Source organism: Pelodiscus sinensis, chromosome 31 (genome assembly GCF_049634645.1).
Source record: "Pelodiscus sinensis isolate JC-2024 chromosome 31, ASM4963464v1, whole genome shotgun sequence".
Taxonomy (NCBI): domain Eukaryota; kingdom Metazoa; phylum Chordata; order Testudines; family Trionychidae; genus Pelodiscus; species Pelodiscus sinensis.
Genome location: NC_134741.1, coordinates 8,231,700 through 8,247,805, shown reverse-complemented (window position 1 = coordinate 8,247,805; position 16,106 = coordinate 8,231,700). Strand labels below are relative to the sequence as shown.

General features: G+C 52.6%; 7 non-coding genes across 7 annotated transcripts; 4 read left to right on the top strand and 3 right to left on the bottom strand.

The window, feature by feature from the left end:
* The first annotated feature begins 63 nt into the window (after positions 1-63).
* Positions 64-136, top strand: TRNAV-AAC (transfer RNA valine (anticodon AAC)). Its single transcript has one exon. It is a non-coding gene; the product is annotated as a tRNA-Val (tRNA).
* A 4,698-nt stretch (positions 137-4,834) lies between these two features.
* Positions 4,835-4,907, bottom strand: TRNAF-GAA (transfer RNA phenylalanine (anticodon GAA)). Its single transcript has one exon. It is a non-coding gene; the product is annotated as a tRNA-Phe (tRNA).
* A 4,222-nt stretch (positions 4,908-9,129) lies between these two features.
* TRNAV-AAC (transfer RNA valine (anticodon AAC)) lies at positions 9,130-9,202 on the top strand. Its single transcript has one exon. It is a non-coding gene; the product is annotated as a tRNA-Val (tRNA).
* A 221-nt stretch (positions 9,203-9,423) lies between these two features.
* TRNAY-GUA (transfer RNA tyrosine (anticodon GUA)) lies at positions 9,424-9,513 on the bottom strand. The gene is given in 2 exon segments: positions 9,424-9,459; positions 9,477-9,513. It is a non-coding gene; the product is annotated as a tRNA-Tyr (tRNA).
* A 1,140-nt stretch (positions 9,514-10,653) lies between these two features.
* Positions 10,654-10,735, bottom strand: TRNAS-GCU (transfer RNA serine (anticodon GCU)). Its single transcript has one exon. It is a non-coding gene; the product is annotated as a tRNA-Ser (tRNA).
* A 1,569-nt stretch (positions 10,736-12,304) lies between these two features.
* TRNAR-UCU (transfer RNA arginine (anticodon UCU)) lies at positions 12,305-12,409 on the top strand. The gene is made up of 2 exons: positions 12,305-12,341; positions 12,374-12,409. It is a non-coding gene; the product is annotated as a tRNA-Arg (tRNA).
* A 2,400-nt stretch (positions 12,410-14,809) lies between these two features.
* On the top strand, positions 14,810-14,881 carry TRNAE-UUC (transfer RNA glutamic acid (anticodon UUC)). The gene has a single exon. It is a non-coding gene; the product is annotated as a tRNA-Glu (tRNA).
* The last annotated feature ends 1,225 nt before the right edge of the window (positions 14,882-16,106 follow it).

Here is a 16,106-nt window from a genome sequence, read left to right as displayed (position 1 = left end):
AGAGCAGGGTGTTAGAAAGAGCTAGAAACAGAACAGTCAGCCAAGTTCCATCCCTTGAAATGTGTTTCTGTGGTGTAGTGGTTCTCATGTTTGCCTAACATGCAAAAAGTTCCTGGTTCAAAACCAGGCAGAAACACAGGGTCTTCTCTTATTGCGGTGCCCAGGTAACTGCAGCTGTTGCTGACCAGCCTGTTAATGAGCCCAACGCTCATGTGACAGAGGGGGGGTAACGTCAGCTGATAATGCCCCTGGGTGCCAACCTGGGGAAGCCAGGTAAATGAGGCCGGGCAGCTGCTTGTGCCTTGGCCTCCCCGCCCTGGGGGGCTGGTGCATTGGGCTGGCTCTGCCTGCTGCCTCCCTTGTGTGACTTGCCCAGTGTAACAGGCCAAATGTCCGAAAAGCCTCTTCCAAAAAAAAAAAAAAAAAAAGCAGAAGAAAAAGCTGCACAAATTGGGTTTTGAAGTTTGCGTAGCTTTTCCCAGAAGAGCAGTGTAGAGCAGACATAGCCTGAGTGTTGCTCAGCATTGGTAGGAGACAGGGAGGGATAAAACAATCTAATGGCACCTGAAGCCTTTCAGAACAACTCCCAGCCCCAACCGCGAGAACCAGCCCTTCCCTCCATCCTCACTGGGGTCTGCTGGGAACTGTCTGGACTCAAGCCCACCCCAGTTTCACCCTAAGGATTGCCTGTTCTGTAAAAGCTGCGCCCTGGAAATGAGAAAGCAGCTAAAGTGACACTCGTGGGACTTGAACCCACAAACTTTGAATGTCTAGCTGGGCTCACATGAATCACTGCAGCTTAAAATAGTGATAGAAAAGTAGCCATGTTAGTCTAGGGTAGCTGAAACAAAATACAGAAAAAAACCAGTTTCTTGCCATTTCAACCAGAAAGGACATTATCTCAATGACTTAATTACCTGCATCCTGCTTCAAAAGCCTTTTAAAACTGCACTTTAAAGGGAATCCTCTGAACTGTTATTCATGCTAAAATTCGACACTTTACGGCGGGGTCCTAACAAAGACTCTAGTTATCTTACCCATTACAAAGATAGCTTCCCCAATTATCACCTCTAATATCATTAGCTCACAGACATTTACCTTCCCCTCCGCATCCCCGTTCTGTTCTGAAATTTGACTTGTCCTTTTCATATGTGTTCAGTTTTTTTAATTGTATCCTTTGATATATATGGTGGTGACAATTTTCTTCCACTATTTGATCTGAGGAAGTGGGTCTGGCGCACGAAAGCTCATCATCTAATAAACCATCTTGTTAGTCTTTAAAGTGCTACATAGTCCTGTATTTTGTTGCAGCTTAAAAGTCCAACATGCTTTCCATTGCACCACAGAGCCTGATATCTCCACTCTCTGCTTTGCAGCATGGCAATTGCTGGTGGCAAAGAAAGGGGGAGCCAGGTCTGTCTCTTTTGGGAGAGCAGGTGGGAAGAGGGAGGGGGCCACTGAGCCCTGGACAGTGAAAATAAGGGATAAGAGCTGAGCTGCAGTTGGAGAATGTGGGCATCGATCCCACTGCCTCTCGCATGCTAAGCAAGCGCTCTACCACTTGAGCTAATTCCCCTGCTGCATTTATAGAGGCCTTCTTGGAGGCACTTCCCTTCTCCACAGCAACATCTGTCATCTAGGTCAGTTAGTCATGGGAAAGGAGAAGGCTCCGAAAAGGCCTCAAGGGCAACTCTCAAGGAGACTCCCTGCAGCAAAGCCATGGGGGGGCTCTGAGATGGCCCCTGCCCTGCAGCCTGTCCCACCTGGCCATTGTCATGGACTCTCTGTGAGGTCATCACCGCTCAACCTCCATTAGCCAATAAGCTGAGGGGCTGCAAAAGGCCCTTGTGATGTCACTGCCACACCCACCCCTGCCCTCCAGGGCTAATGTCCTGCCCCAGGCAGCCCCTTTGCCTGGCTGAGCTGCTCCCAGGGGTGAAAGTGACACATTTCTTACAGGGAGTCCTGGGAGATGAAGTAGCTGGAGGGAGCCAGGAGAGCAGAGGCCAGCCTGAGAGCTGAGAGTCAGAGGTGCCCACTGCACTTTCACACCACAGGTCCTATGGTGTAAGGGGCAGCACTCAGGACTCTGAATCCTGCAAACCTCAATTTCCATCTTCTGAGGAGAAGGGAAGAGGATTTTCTTCTCCTCAGTTCTAGCCACATCAGCCCAAGAAGCCCTCTTTTCTTACGTTTTGCCATAAATTTAGTTGCTTAAGAACGCGCGTGCAGTGTAGATGCTCCTCAAGTTTATGCACAAGAGCCTCTTCCACAACAATGGTGGCTCATTAGATATGCAAATGAGGCTCACCCTCTCCATTGGCCACTTGCCACTGCTCCTACCGGCCGCCCGCCAGCCACTCCGTCCAGCCACCCCATCCATGCTGCTGTGGGTGCCAGTGTCTCACCACACTGTGAAATCAGACCAGAGATGGACACTGTCAGTAAACACTCATATTGGAAATGCTCCTCTGGAGAGCTGGGCTCCAGTCTGAGGCTCTTCCTGCCTCCTGCTTTCCCCTGGTTCCTGCCTGGCCCTGGGCCGCTTTCCTGCCAGCCCCACGGGGGCCAGGGGAAAAGCAGGGGGGTGGGTGCAAGGGCCACATTTGTGGGCATCAGGTGGCACCAAAAGAAACGCTCCCTGTCGGCCTGGCTGGAACATGGCGCCACTTGAGCATGTTGTTAGCACCAACGTGCTCCCCTGGCCAGTCTGAGCGGGGAGCCAGGGACGGTCCCTGCAAACCTGGGGCCAGTGGCCAAGGCTGCTGCTCTTGTGTCTGTGCTGGGACCCCCTGGGCCTCAGGAGCGCTAGAGATGTGGGGCAGCTCTGTCCTCCCAGCCTGGGGCTGCCTGTCTGGGTGACGCCCTCACACACTCTGGCCCCTCCTTCCCCTCCTGGGACAGGGCTCCTGCTGTTCCTTGGCCAGTCAGCCTGGCCTGATGCGCATTCCCTTGAGCACCACGGGGGCAAGAGGCAGAGCCTGGCACCTGCTGGGACCAAACAAGAGGGCATCAGGGGCAGCAGCAAGAAACATGAAACCTCAGCATCCTGCAAGCCCAGGGTCCCAGCACATCCCAGCCACCCACTGAGCAGCAGCAGACACCCAGTGTGAGGGGTAAGAAACGGTCTCATGAACCTAAGAACCTAAGGGGAAGGAAAACAAAGCAGTGGGAGTGGAAGGGTTCTGCAGCCAAACAGTGGCAGGTCCCAATGAGATTTGAACTCAGCTTGCAGGACTCCCCAGGGCTAAGGGCTGTTCCTTACACCATGGGACCTGCACCAACCACCACTCCCTCAGCTGGAGCACCAGCTCATGCCCACTGGGACCAGCTTTGCTTGTTTTCTTTCCACTCAGAGCCCCCTTCTTCTCCTGGGCAGCAAAGAGCATCCCTGGGATGCCCTGAGACAGACACAGGACTCTGCCTCCCCATAAGCAGCCCCACCCCACAGGATTTGGCAGAACAAGGGGCAGTGGGGGGGGGGGGGGGACTCTCCTCAACCCCTGAGCTTCTGGTCTGCCTCCCTCAGCTTGGCTTCCATTCCTGCCTTGCTTCCTCCTTGGACCAGCAGGAAGAGCTGACCCCATACCTAGCCTCCCAGGCACAGGTTGGGCAGCAGGAGCTGCGCTTTCCTGGTCACCAAGGGGAGCTGCAATGAAAGCAGACACTCTGTTTCTGCCTGGCTGTGAACCAACGACCTTTTGCATGTTAGGCAAACATCATACCCACTACACCACAGAAAGCTACGAAAGTGCTTAAACTTGGCTAACTATTCTGTTACTAACTCTTTTTCAAGCACCATGATGGGGAGGGGAAAACACCTTTTCATGGAAAATTGCTGTGAGCTTTGAGTCTGGCAATTAATCTGTATAATTAGTATAAACAATTAGTAACACACATACTAAATGGAAACAAATCTGCCTACAACAAGTCACAGCTGGAGAGCTCTCTAAAAACATCCACTCCATGTAGAGCCACAAATGGGATGTTAGAAATTATTTTTAAAGGCCTTGACAATAAGACAGTGACTATCATATTACATCTCTGTAAATCCATGCTGTGCCCACAACTCGAGCACTGACTGGAAATGTGGTTGCCTTACCCCCCGCCCCCAACAAAAAACCCATACCTTGGCATTGGAAACTTCAGACAAGCACAACAAAAATGATGAAAGGTTTGGATCAGCTGCCACATGAAGAGAGATTGGAACTTTTCATCTTAGAAAGATGGAGACAGAGTGGAAATAAAATAGAGGTCTATAAATCATGGCTGTTTTGAGACTGTAAATAAGCAAAGGTATTTTTCTTGTTCCCATAATAGAAGAACTAAGGATGCATCATGATATTAGCAGGTTGAAAACAAACAAAAGGAACAATTTCTTCACACAACGCACAGTCAACCTGTGGAACTCCTTGCCAGAGGATGTTGTGAAGACCAGGACTATAGGGACATGTGTATACTTGGAAACTATTTTGAAATTGCTTAAATCAACATAATAACTTCCAGTCTAAGAAAATAGAAATAGCGTGTCCTCAGTATGGGGAAGCCTCAGATTTAGTCCGAGGCAGGCTCTGTTACTGTTCATTTCTGGGGGCATGGAATTAAAAAGAGACGCAAGGCTGGGAGCAGCTGAAGCCAAGAGCCCTGTTCTACTGTGTCAACAATCTCTGAGGTGACATGAAATCCCCTCTCCCACTTCTAACCCTGAAATATCATCAACTTTATTATGTCATTACCAGCCTCTTGATACAACCTTTGAACTCTGACTGCAGATATTGGCCTGCCAGAGATGGAGAGATGACAAAACAGACTAAGCCACATTGACTAAGGCTTCTGTCAAAGCCCAGGATTGAACCAGGGACCTTTAGATCTTCAGTCTAACGCTCTCCCAACTGAGCTACTTTGGCAACGGCTGCAAGCTCTCTGACGCCCATGTTTCTCTCAGGCATATTTTTCTCTCAGCAGAATACAAGAGAGATGCTGCTGCCAGTGGACCTGCAAGGCAAGATGAGCTTTGCCTGCCCCCCTCAGCCTGACTTGCACTTGGCCCCATTCCTGCCTTTCTTCCCGGGGTGTCCCAGTGGCTGAAAGGGACTGTGGCTGCCAATGCAGGGAAGAAGATGGGTGGCGGGTCATGTTCCCTCTGAGATTTTCCATCCATGGGTGGAGTGAGTTTCATAATGTGCACCACTAGTGAGGTCGTTTGCGCTTGTGCGGATGTGCGCTACTGTGGTACCCGCCAGTTGCTTACAAACAGCTTAGCTAAATATAGCTTGATAATTGTATAGAAGAAAAATACTGAAACAAGGGATGTCATTCCCAGCCTCTTGGTACAGTCTTTGAACTCTGACTGCAGGACTAGGTCTACACTGGCGGGTTCTTGCTCAAGAAATCTTAAAACCGGCCCCTTCTCCTGTCACTGGAAAGATGGAAATGGGGCCGTTCCTTGTGGGAAAAGAAGTGGGTGTGTCAGGAGGGGGATTTGAGCTCAAACCTCCCCACAGACCAGAACCCCCCACTGGAAGCAAGAAAGAGCCAAGTCAGGAAGTTGAGAGCACTTGGCTCCTGCTACCCTGTCATAGGGGCATGAAAAGACTTGGTGTAGCCAGTCTGGGTAGCTCAGTTAACAAAACAACATAAGGCTCTTAATCTCAGGGTTATGGGCTCAAGCCCCATCTGGGTGATGCCCTTCTTTAACTCACATTCTCAGCCTACAAGCAATTCACTCTCAGTTTTCACCAGGGTTTTAGAAAGAAAAAGTATAGTCCTAAAATCCAGCTTTAGTAGAACCTGAGAGAGAACCAACTGCAATTTCCATCTTCTGAGGAGAAGGGAAGAGGATTTTCTTCTCCTCAGTTCTAGCCACATCAGCCCAGGGGGGGGAAGAAAAAATAACCCTCCGCCCGCTGATTGTCCCCCGTTAGCTTCTGTAGCTTCACCTCCTTCCACAGCAGCTCCAGCTTTGAGCTACAAATCTCAAGGGGCTGGTGAGGAAATGAGGAGCTGGCAGCTTGGGTTAGTGGCTTCCCTGAGAACAAGAGGTGGAGTGTTCACAAGGTGCAGTCCCCTTTTAGAAAGAGCTAGGAACAAAACAGTCATCCCAGTTCCACCAGCACCAAAGTGTGTTTCTGTGGTGTAGTGATTAGCATGTTTGCATAACACACAAAAGGTCCCTGGTTCAAAACCAGGCAGAAACCCAACATCTTCTCTTATTGCTAGTGCCCAGGTAAGTGCAGCTGCTGCTGACCAGCCTATGCCTGGGATGAGCCCACCTCCCACGTGACAGAGAAAGGTGATGTTAGCTGAGAATGCCCCTTGGTGCCAGCCTAGGAAGGGGAGATGAATCAGGCCAGGCAGCTGCTGGAGGCTTGTGGTTTAGCCTCCCCTGCCCTGGGATGCTGGTGTATTGGGCCGGCTCTGCCTGCTGCCTCCCTTGTGTGACTTGCCCAGTGTAACAGGCCAAATGTCGGAAAGGCCTCTTCCAAAATAAGCAGCAGAAAAAGTTGCACAAATTGAGTTTTGAAATGTGCGTAGGTTTTCCAGAAGAGCAGTGCAGTGTAGACACAGCCTGAGTGTTGCTCAGCACTAGTAGAGACAGGGAGGGACAAAATGGTCTAACGGCACCTGCAGCCTTTCAGAACAACCCCCAAACCCAACCCCAAGAACCAGCCCTTCCCTCCACCCTCACTGGGGTCTGCTGGGAACTGTCACCACAGAGAGTGCTGAATTTGAGATCTCCACTCTCTAGAACAGGGGCTGGACTTGATGGCCTTCTGAGGTCTCTTCCAGCTCTACGGTTCTATGACTCTCTGCTTTGCAGCATGGCAATTGCTGGGGGCAAAGAAAGGGGAGCCAGGTCTGTCTCTTTTGAGAGAGCAGGTAGGAAGAGGGAGGGGGCCACTGAGCCCCGACAATGAAAATAAGGGATGAGAACTGAGCTGCAGTTGGAGAACATGGGCATTGAGTGCTCACTTCACATGTGAGAGGCAGTGGGATCTATGCCCACGTTCTCCAGTTGTAAAGATTTGCTCTTTCTTTTCCACAGACAGAACCAGCCAGGGGCTGTTTCCAAGGGCTCTTTCTCTTCCCATAAGGCAATGGGCTGGTTTCTGCAGTGCAAGGGGTGTCACATTTGCCTCACAGGGAGCAGTTCCCTAGCTAAAAGTCAGGCAGGCAAAGTCCAGCCTGTAACACCCAGCGGAGGGGATTTGCCTGTCTGGGGAGGGTGGGAACAGACCAGCACTTGGGAGCTTGGCTGCCAGCTGCTTAGCACATCTGGATACAGAAGAATCCCAAGACTTGGTTCTGCCAGGCTCCAGTTTCCCCTCTTCTGTTTCTTTTCAGCTCCCTGCAAACTGCCTCCCAGCTGTAGGTGAGGCTGAGTGTGTGTGAAACCAGCCGCTAGGACCAGCTTTGGATGATTTTGTTAATTGTTTAAAAAGCCTCAGGAACCTCTTCTGCCTGGGGAGGTGTCTGTAATAGACGCCTAGTGTGACATTACCCTGGGGTTTTACCCCTTTAACCTCACCCAGAGAGTCCCAACAAGTCCACTCCTGTGTCAAGTGTTCACATGTCTCCTCCTCCCTTTTTCCTGCCAGTCCTTCCCGAGCAAGCTCTACCCTTCTGTGCCAATATTCCAATAAAGTGTATTATCCCACCACGTCCCTGTGATACCAACTTCCTGCTTATTACCCATAGTCCTGTGTGTCTGTACCAGCATCTAAGACACAGATTAGATTTTGCTTCCCAGTGGTCCCTTGTCCCTCCTTTATCTCTGCGGTTACAGCCCCTGCTCTCTGGCCCATCTCCCAGGTGTCCATGTTGTTCACTTACCTGTGGGCTTTGGGCACCTGCCCCCATCAAACCTAGTTTAAAGCCTCCTCACTAGGTTAGCCAGTCTGCACCCAAATACTCTTCCCTTCCTCAACAAATGAACCCCGTCCCTGCTGAGCAGCCCTTCCTGCAACAGCATCCCATGGGCAAGGAAGCCAAAGCCCCCTGCCCATGGAGCTGTAGTTTTCTGTGCCCAGGGAGCCAGACACCGCTTGGGCTTGATGGCTGTGGGGAGTGGGGAACGGCTGCACTTTGGGAGTCAAAAGTGTTGTGTGGAAACATAAAGAGTCATTTTAAAAAGCCTTTGGAGGAGGGCACTATGGCTCAGTTGGCTAAAGCACCTGCCTCATAAATGAAAGATCCTGGGTTCAAGTCCCTGTGTTGCCTTTCTAGGACACAGAAGAGGCCTCCCCTGGCCACCCATGGAATTGCTGGTTCAGGAAAAGGCTGAGTGGGGAGGGTGTTGGGAAGAAGGAAACCACAAGCTTAGAGCAGGTGCAGAGGCTGCTGTGACTAGCACTGGCAAGGCAGGGCTCTGACTGCACTTACTGAGACAGGAAAGCCAGCCCTGCACATCCTTGTGATTTCCTGAGGAGCTCAGAGCCTGAGGGTGAAACCTCTGCAGCCATGGAGAGTCAGGGTCTGTGGGCATCAGGAGCTTCTCACCTCTTCTGGTTTCTTTCTTCTCCACTCAGCCTTTTTCCTGAACCAGCAGTTCCATGGGTGGCCAGGGGAGGCCTCTTCTGTGTCCCAGAAGGGCATAAGTAAATGTGAGCAAAGGCTGAACCCAGGTGCTGTTGTTTATTTGGTAAGTGCTTTAGCCAGCTAAGCCACGGTGCCCTACTCAGACCCACCTCTAAACTGTTCTACTCTATGGTCCCAGACAACACCACTGTCTCGCAAATTTTGGCCATTCCCCATTTCCCTCCTGCCTTCCCACCCTGGCTGTGTCTGGCTCCCTGGGCACAGAAGGCTACAGCTCAGTGGGCAGAGGCTGTAACATGCACCTCTCCGTCAGCCGCTGGGACTCTAGAGTCGCCTTTGAGGTTTTGCAGGGTTGGGGGAGGGTGAAATGCAACAAACTTTGATTATCTGGCTTGTAAACCCCTTGGTCTCAGGGTCTAGGTTGGAGTTCCCAGGTGGGGGCCCGGCCTCCTTCAGTTTGGTCCCTTCCCGAGGGCACAAAATAGACAACAGAGAATTCCTTTGCCCCGCAGCAATCTCTGTTGGCCAAAGGGTTAGCAACCGAATATTTGCTCAAGCGTAAGTGCAGTAGCAGAAAACTTTTGTATGTGTGTTTCTGTGGTGTAGTGGTTATCACATTTGCCTAACATGCAAAAGGTCCCTGGTTCAAAGCCAGGCAGAACCACTGGGTCTTCTCTTATTGTGGTTCCTCTGGGTGCCCACAAGGCAGTTCCAGGGCAGAACTTTTGTGTTTGTGGATATAACCTGCGCAGCCCAAGAAATGTGATTGGCAGCTCCTCCCCACAATCTTTTTGTCAATTGCAGCGGAGGGCTCTGAAGACATGGACCCAAGGCAACCACCTTGGTTACCTTCTGCTAAGGCCAGGCCGGAGGGAAAACAATTGCTCCTTCAAGCCGGAGTTGAACCAGCGACCTAAGGATCACTTGTCAAACACACACTACAGTCCTCCGCTCTGCCAGCTGAGCTATCGAAGGGAGCCTGATTGACGATGGCTTGTCTAGGTTGTCATTTCTACAAGTCTCGGGGCACGTGCTCCCCCAAGTAGGTGGCATTGCTGATGAGGGGCAGAGAAGCACAGGGGCTGTCACAGGTACTTCACATGCAGACGGACCCCTTGAGTGAAACCTGAGCTAGATCCATCCATGTCACAGGAAAAGGAAGAAAGTTGGGTTCTTCTCATGTGTCTTCTTTGTTCCAGAGTCTCTAGGGCTGCGGTCGGGGCAGGTCCACAAAAAAACAAACCACTTCTCACGTGTCTCCTCACGTGTCTTCAGCAGGGGAGGCGGGAGCAGAAAGTGGGAAGGGCGGGCAGGGGAAGGGTGTGTGTGCGGTGGTGGTGAGGGAGGCACAGAGGGGAAATACAGAAGGCCCTTGTGGGGGCACCCAGGGGAGAGTCTCACAGGTGTCCTTGTCTGGAACTCTCCCTCAGGGCCTCTCAGATGCACAAACCCCCGGAAGGGCCTGCTGGATGGCAGCCGTGTGCTGCTGCTGAAGGGCCTTTTGCGGAAAAGGGATGCAGATTAGACACAGCGCAATTGCAAATGAAGCGGGGATTTAAATCTCCCCTGCTTCCTTTGCATGAACATGGCTGCTGCTTTTTTTCCAGCTCAGGGCTTTGCCAGGAAAAAGCGCCAGTCTAGACGGGATCTTTTGGAAAATAAAACCTTGTCCAAAAGATCCCTTATTCCTAGCAATGTGGCCCCCTGAGCAGCCTCTGATGTTCCCTGCTTGAGCCCCAGAACCAGCCCTGAGTGAGGGGGCAGAGGGAGAGCAGCTCACACATGCCAAGGGGCTGGCCAGGGGCAGGACATGAGCCTGCAAGGCAGCAGTGACATCACAAGGAACTTTTGCAGAACCTCAGCTCATTGGCTGGGAGGCAGTGACCTCACAGAGGGACCATGGCAACAGCCAGGTGGGACAGGCTGCAGGGCTGGGGCATCTCAGAGACCCCCATGGCCTGGCTGCCTGGAATCTCCTTTGTGAGGTTTCCCCCTGAGGGCAGCATTTGGGAGTGTCTCTGTGGAGATTTCCCCTGGCTGTAGTGGGAGGGGGGTGGGGCAGGCAGGGCTGCCACTAAACCTCTGGGAGAGGCAAGAGAGAAGACTACTAACACCCGATGAGGATGGGATTTGAACCCATGCATGCAGAGCACAATGGATTAGCAGTCCATCGCCTTAACCACTCGGCCACCTCATCTGAGCTGCTGGGGCTTGTTTCAAATCACCTGAAGTCAGCACTTCAGGGAACCTTTCTCCCACTTGCTGACTGGCCAAGGACACCCAGGGCGGGAAGGTTTTGGCTTTTCACAATGTTCCCTGGGCTGTTGTACAAAGCTCAGTGCTCGTAACAAACCCAAACACCCCCTGGCTACATCCACCCTGCAGGCTTCTTGCGCAAAATCTGTTTTGTGCAAAATGTCTTGCGCAACAGTGTGTCCACGCTGCCATGTGCTGTTGCACAAGAGAAGTGCTTTTCTGCAAGCGCGCCTATGGCAGTGTGGACGCTCTCCTGTGCAGAAAAGCCCTGATGGCCATTTTAGATACATGGCTTTCTTGAGCAAGAAACCCCTGTTGCCCATCCACACTGCCACCTTGTGGACGACTTCTTGCACAAGAGGGCTTATTCCTCGTGGGGAGAGCAATAACTTCTGTGCAAGAAGCCCTGTTGTCTGATTCTGCACTATAAATTTACTTGTGCAAGAACGTGCCTGCACTGTAGACGCTCTGCAAGTTTTTACCCAAGAGCAGTTGCTCTTGTGCAAAAAGCCTGCAGTGTAGACACAGCCTGAGAGAGACAAGTAAAGGAAGTGGCCAGAGCCTCCCCCCAGCAGGCTGGCCCTCAACAGGATGAGCACGTCTACACAGCACCCTCACCTCGAAGTGAGCTGTGCAGTGTGAGTGGCTTCCCCCGACCCCAGGGGAAGGTCTGTGGGGAGTTTCCAAGGCAACAACAACTATAAAGTTTCATAATCTACAGTCATGTGACTGTGATTTATTCCTCCACTAGCAAGTGTCTCTGAAGGGATGAGAAATGCAGGGCCCAGGTGCAGGGAGCCGGGTCACATTCTCCTGCCTGAGTCTCAGTCCTGGCTGAAGCCTGGCTACAGAGAGAAGAGGCCAATGCAAACAGCCCCATGGCAGCGAGGGAGTCAGTACGTGGGTGGGTGGAGCAGGGAGCTGGGGGCAGAGTTCAGCTCTAACTGACTAGGGGTGCGTCCCATAGTTCAAAATAATCAATGCGCCTATTTTGAAATAGCTTATTTTGTAATTTGGGGCTGGCTACACAGCACTTATTTCCAAATAAATCGCTGTTCCAAAACGTCCCTCCCTCCTTCTGCCATGCAGGGACGTCGGAATAGCGAGCCCGTTATGGCTTGAAATAAGGGGCTTGCTCTTAAGACGCCTCTGTGTGATATGAGCACCGCGTCCCCTAAACCTCCGAGCTAGCCAGCCCACGGGTGTCAGTCTCACAAGTGGCCCTTTCAGAAAGGAGCTTTGGGCAGCCACAGGGATGTTGTGGGCTCTGGAACAAGGTGGGTGAGGCAGTAGGGCTCTTTGCAGGCAGGGGAATTAGCTCAAGTGGTAGAGTGATTGCTTAGCATGCAAGGGGTGGTGGGATCAGTGTCTCCATCTGTATCTCAGCTCTAATCCTTTAATTTCAGTGGCCCCCTCCCTCTTCCTACCTCCTTTCCCAAAAGCAACAGACCCCCAGCAATTGCCATGCTGCAAAGCAGAGAATGGAGGTGTCAAACTCAGTAGTCTATCAGGCTCTGTGGTGCAGTGGAAAGCATGTTGGATTTCTAAGCTGCACTGGTTAGTGTGAGCCCAGTCAGACATTCAAAGGCTGTGGGTTCAAGTCCCACCAGAGTCACTTTAGCTGCTTCCTCATTTCCAGGGCACCTTTTACAGACCAGTCAATCCTTAGTCTGACACTGGGGTGGGCTGACATCCAGGCAATTCCCAGCAGACACCGGGAAGGGCTGGTCCTTGGGGCTGGGGCTGGGGCTGGGGGTTGTTCTGAAAGGCTGCAGGTGCTTTTAGACTGTTTTGTCCCTCCGTGTCTCCTACGAGTGCTGAGCAACACTCAGGCTATGTCTACACTGCACTGTCCTTCTGGAAAAACCTACGCAAATTTCGAAACCCAATGGCTGTGTCTACATTGGCGCCCTTTTCCAGAAAAGGGATGCTAATGAGACACTTCAGAATTGCAAATGCCGCGGGGATTTAAATTTTCCCCGCGGCATTTGCATGAACATGGCTGCCGCTTTTTTCCAGCTCGGGGCTATGCCGGAAAAAAGCGCCAGTCTAGACAGGGATCTTTCAGAAAATAAACCTTTTCTGGAAGATCCCTTATTCCTTATTCCTCTTAAAATCAGGACCTTATTGCTGCTCCCCTGGGTACGTGCAGGTGCTTCTGCTGACCAGCCTTTACCTGGGATGAGCCCAACTCCCACGTGACAAAGCTGATAATGCCCCTTGGTGCCAGCCTGGGGAAGCCATGACTTAGAGCCAGCTATTGATATCCATGGAAAACTGATTTCAGAGGGATGAGATCAGCCCTTCCTGTGTATCTGGCTTCTTCAAAGGGGCTTAATAAGGAGCTAAAAGCTGAGGAAGGGACATTTAGAAGGGTGAATTTCTGTCCCTGGCACTGTTTTCTGTGTACTTCAGTGGCCTAATGGATAAGACACTGGCCTTGTAAGCCAGGGATTGTGGGGTCAAGTCCCACCTGGGTTGACAGTTACTTTTCATTGCCAAATAATTTTCCTTCTTTGGCTCTCTGAGACAGTTAGCAAAGATGATCCATAGTGGCTGTCTCTCTCTCTACAAAAACTGTTCAGACCCCTCCCTAGAAAATGCAGGTGTGTTTGCTAAAAGCCTGTGTATTCAAAGTCAGAATGAAGGGGCATTTTTTGCTCTAGAAGGCCCAGGAGTGACAGCCAGAGGGAGGTGGCTGTAGTAGAGCAGGGTCTGTCTGGAGACAAAGCGGAGCCTGAGGATGAGAAGGCCCATGAGAGGCAGAGACTCCAGAGCAGTGGGGGGCTAGTTATTTGGTCTGGCAAAGGGACAAAAAATCCCCAGGCCCTGAGCATGGTGCAGGTGAGGCCCATGGGGCAGTTTGCCTGGTGGGGTTCGGGGCGTGGAGAAGCTGTGAAGCTCTGTGAGTGGATAAGGTCCCTGGCTGAGCTGCGCCCCCTGCCATGTGTGTGACTCAAACTGTCCCTCGTCCCCTTTTATGTGTCTGTTGCACTTCCAGCGTCTTTCCTCAGGCACGTTCATCCGGCAAAGACCCCCCCAGCAGGGATCTTGTATCTTCCTTTGTGCAGCTCAGCCGCAGACACAGCAGAAGGGTTTTCCTGCAGCCACCGGCCCCAGCCCCTCTCTCCAGGGACCCAACCCAGCTGCCTCCTGCCCGCAGTGCAGGGACCCGATGCAGCAGGGCCCCCTCTGGCCCAACAGGCAGCTGGCAAACGTGGTAGAACTAGTAAAACAGCTGAGTTTGCAGGCAGTGAAGGGGGCAGGCGGGGACGGGGTGTGTGAGGAGCATCAGGAGGTGCTGAAGCTGTTCTGCGAGGAGGATCAAGCCCCCATCTGTGTGATCTGCAGAGAGTCCCGGGCTCACCGCGCGCACACGGTGCTGCCCATAGCGGAGGCTGCCCAGGAGTACAAGGTAGGGAACTGCTGCCCTGTCTGCTGGGAATTACTCTGGGTTTTAGTCACTGGCTAATTTCCCTGACTCTTCCTGGGAGAGATTGTGACAAAAGAAATGCTCTGGCCAGGGGGAAGCTGAGGCAACAGAGCAAGTTATTAGAGACACCGGCTGAGAGAAACTTCTCTGAGATGCTCAGCGGAATCCTTCTGGACCCAGCCCCCCTCCGGGAAATAAGGGGCCATTACCCAATGGGAGGCTGGCTTATAGGAATGTGCTGCCTTCAGACTGGAGAAGGGGGGGGGTGATACAAGCAGCTGTTACTTCAGATTTGAGGACTAGAATTTATGGTTATTACTTGTATTTGACAGACCCCATGTGAGATCCAGGCTCTGCACAAAACCCAGCCAGGGACAATCCCTGCCCTGAGGGAAATTGGCTGCTGTCGTGAGACAGGATCCTGGGCTAGTTGGGCAACTGGCATGGCCCCGTCTGACTGTTCTGATGTTCTGTTTGGTTTCTGCGCTTGTCCCCTCTGGACAATGGAAAATGGACCCGTGTCCTGAAGGGGACAGAAAGTGGCCTGTGAAAGGTAGGTAAGGAAAAAGACATGCTCGTGTGTTCCTGATGGTCTACTAGTTAGGATTCAGCACTTTCACTGCTGAGGCCTGGGTTCAATTCCCAGTCAGGGAAACCAGCCTCAGTTTCCACCTGACAGCTGCCTACTCATTCATCTTACCTCATTGTTACAGCAGCTGTGACCCAAGAGGTTCACTCAGGGCCCCTTTCCAGACTCTCCCTCACTGCCAAGACAGCACCTGCCATTTTCACAAGCCCTTCAGAAGGGGCAGAGCTGGGTGACTCAAACTGCCCCTCCCCTCTCCCATGTGGGCAGCCCTGCAGGAAGCTCTGTGGCACACACAGCACTAGCCCAGCGCAGTGTCAGGTCGGCACAAGATCCATTGGTTCAGTTTGGTTGTTGAAGGAGACAACACAGAACTGGCTCCAGCCCCCACTCAGTAACCTGGGGAAATGACCCACCAGGCCTGGGCCCCTCGGAGAGGCAACGATTCCCCACTGGCCAGGGCAGAGCCTCCTTCTGACACAGTCATGGAGCCTTCTCCCCCTGGGCCTGCCTCCCCCTTCACTCAGCTCTCACTGCTCGGTGCTGCCAGGGAGGGGCCTCACTGCGAGAGCCGCCTGGGCAGGTTCCTGCCACAGAGACACGTCCCAGAGCAGGACGGATGCTCAGACCGACACTGAGTGTTGCTCAGCGCTGGGGTGAGACAGGGAAGGACAAAAGGGTCTAACGGCGCCTGCAGCCTTTCAGAACAGCCCCCGGCCCCACCCCAAGTACCAGCCCTTCCCTCCCCCTTCACCCTCGCTGGGCACTGTCTGGACTTAGGCCTCCCCAGTGCCAACCTAAGGGCTCTGGAGGGGACAGGGCAGCTCCAGGGGCAGAGTCCTTTTTTCTGCAGTAGTTCAAACCCAGCTCCTTGGTTCCAGCTAATGTTACTCCTCATTTATTGCCCTCTGTGTCTCCCTCCCAACACACACCAATCCCCCCTCAACATACCCCCTTCCCTCTCCCCCTCCCCCTGCTGGTAACACAATCAGGACTTTTCCCTGTTGAAAGAACAAACTCTCTGATTTTTATGTGGGGAATGTAGAACTGGGGAGGGGCTGGGGAAAGACCCTGGGAGGGGGAGGAGGCTGGGAGGAAGGGCTAAGGCTGGCACCTTCCTCTGGTGGTCCCACTGCCTCATGTCAGGGTCCTCAGCAGCACTGGGGGGTGGCTCCAGGGGGAGAAGCGGGGGAACTTGAGCTGCTGGGCCACTGAAGCAGGCCCCTAGCAGCAGCCTCTGTGCAGGGCTCACACGCTCCAGGCCTCCTGGTCATATTGAGTCTCCCCGTGTGG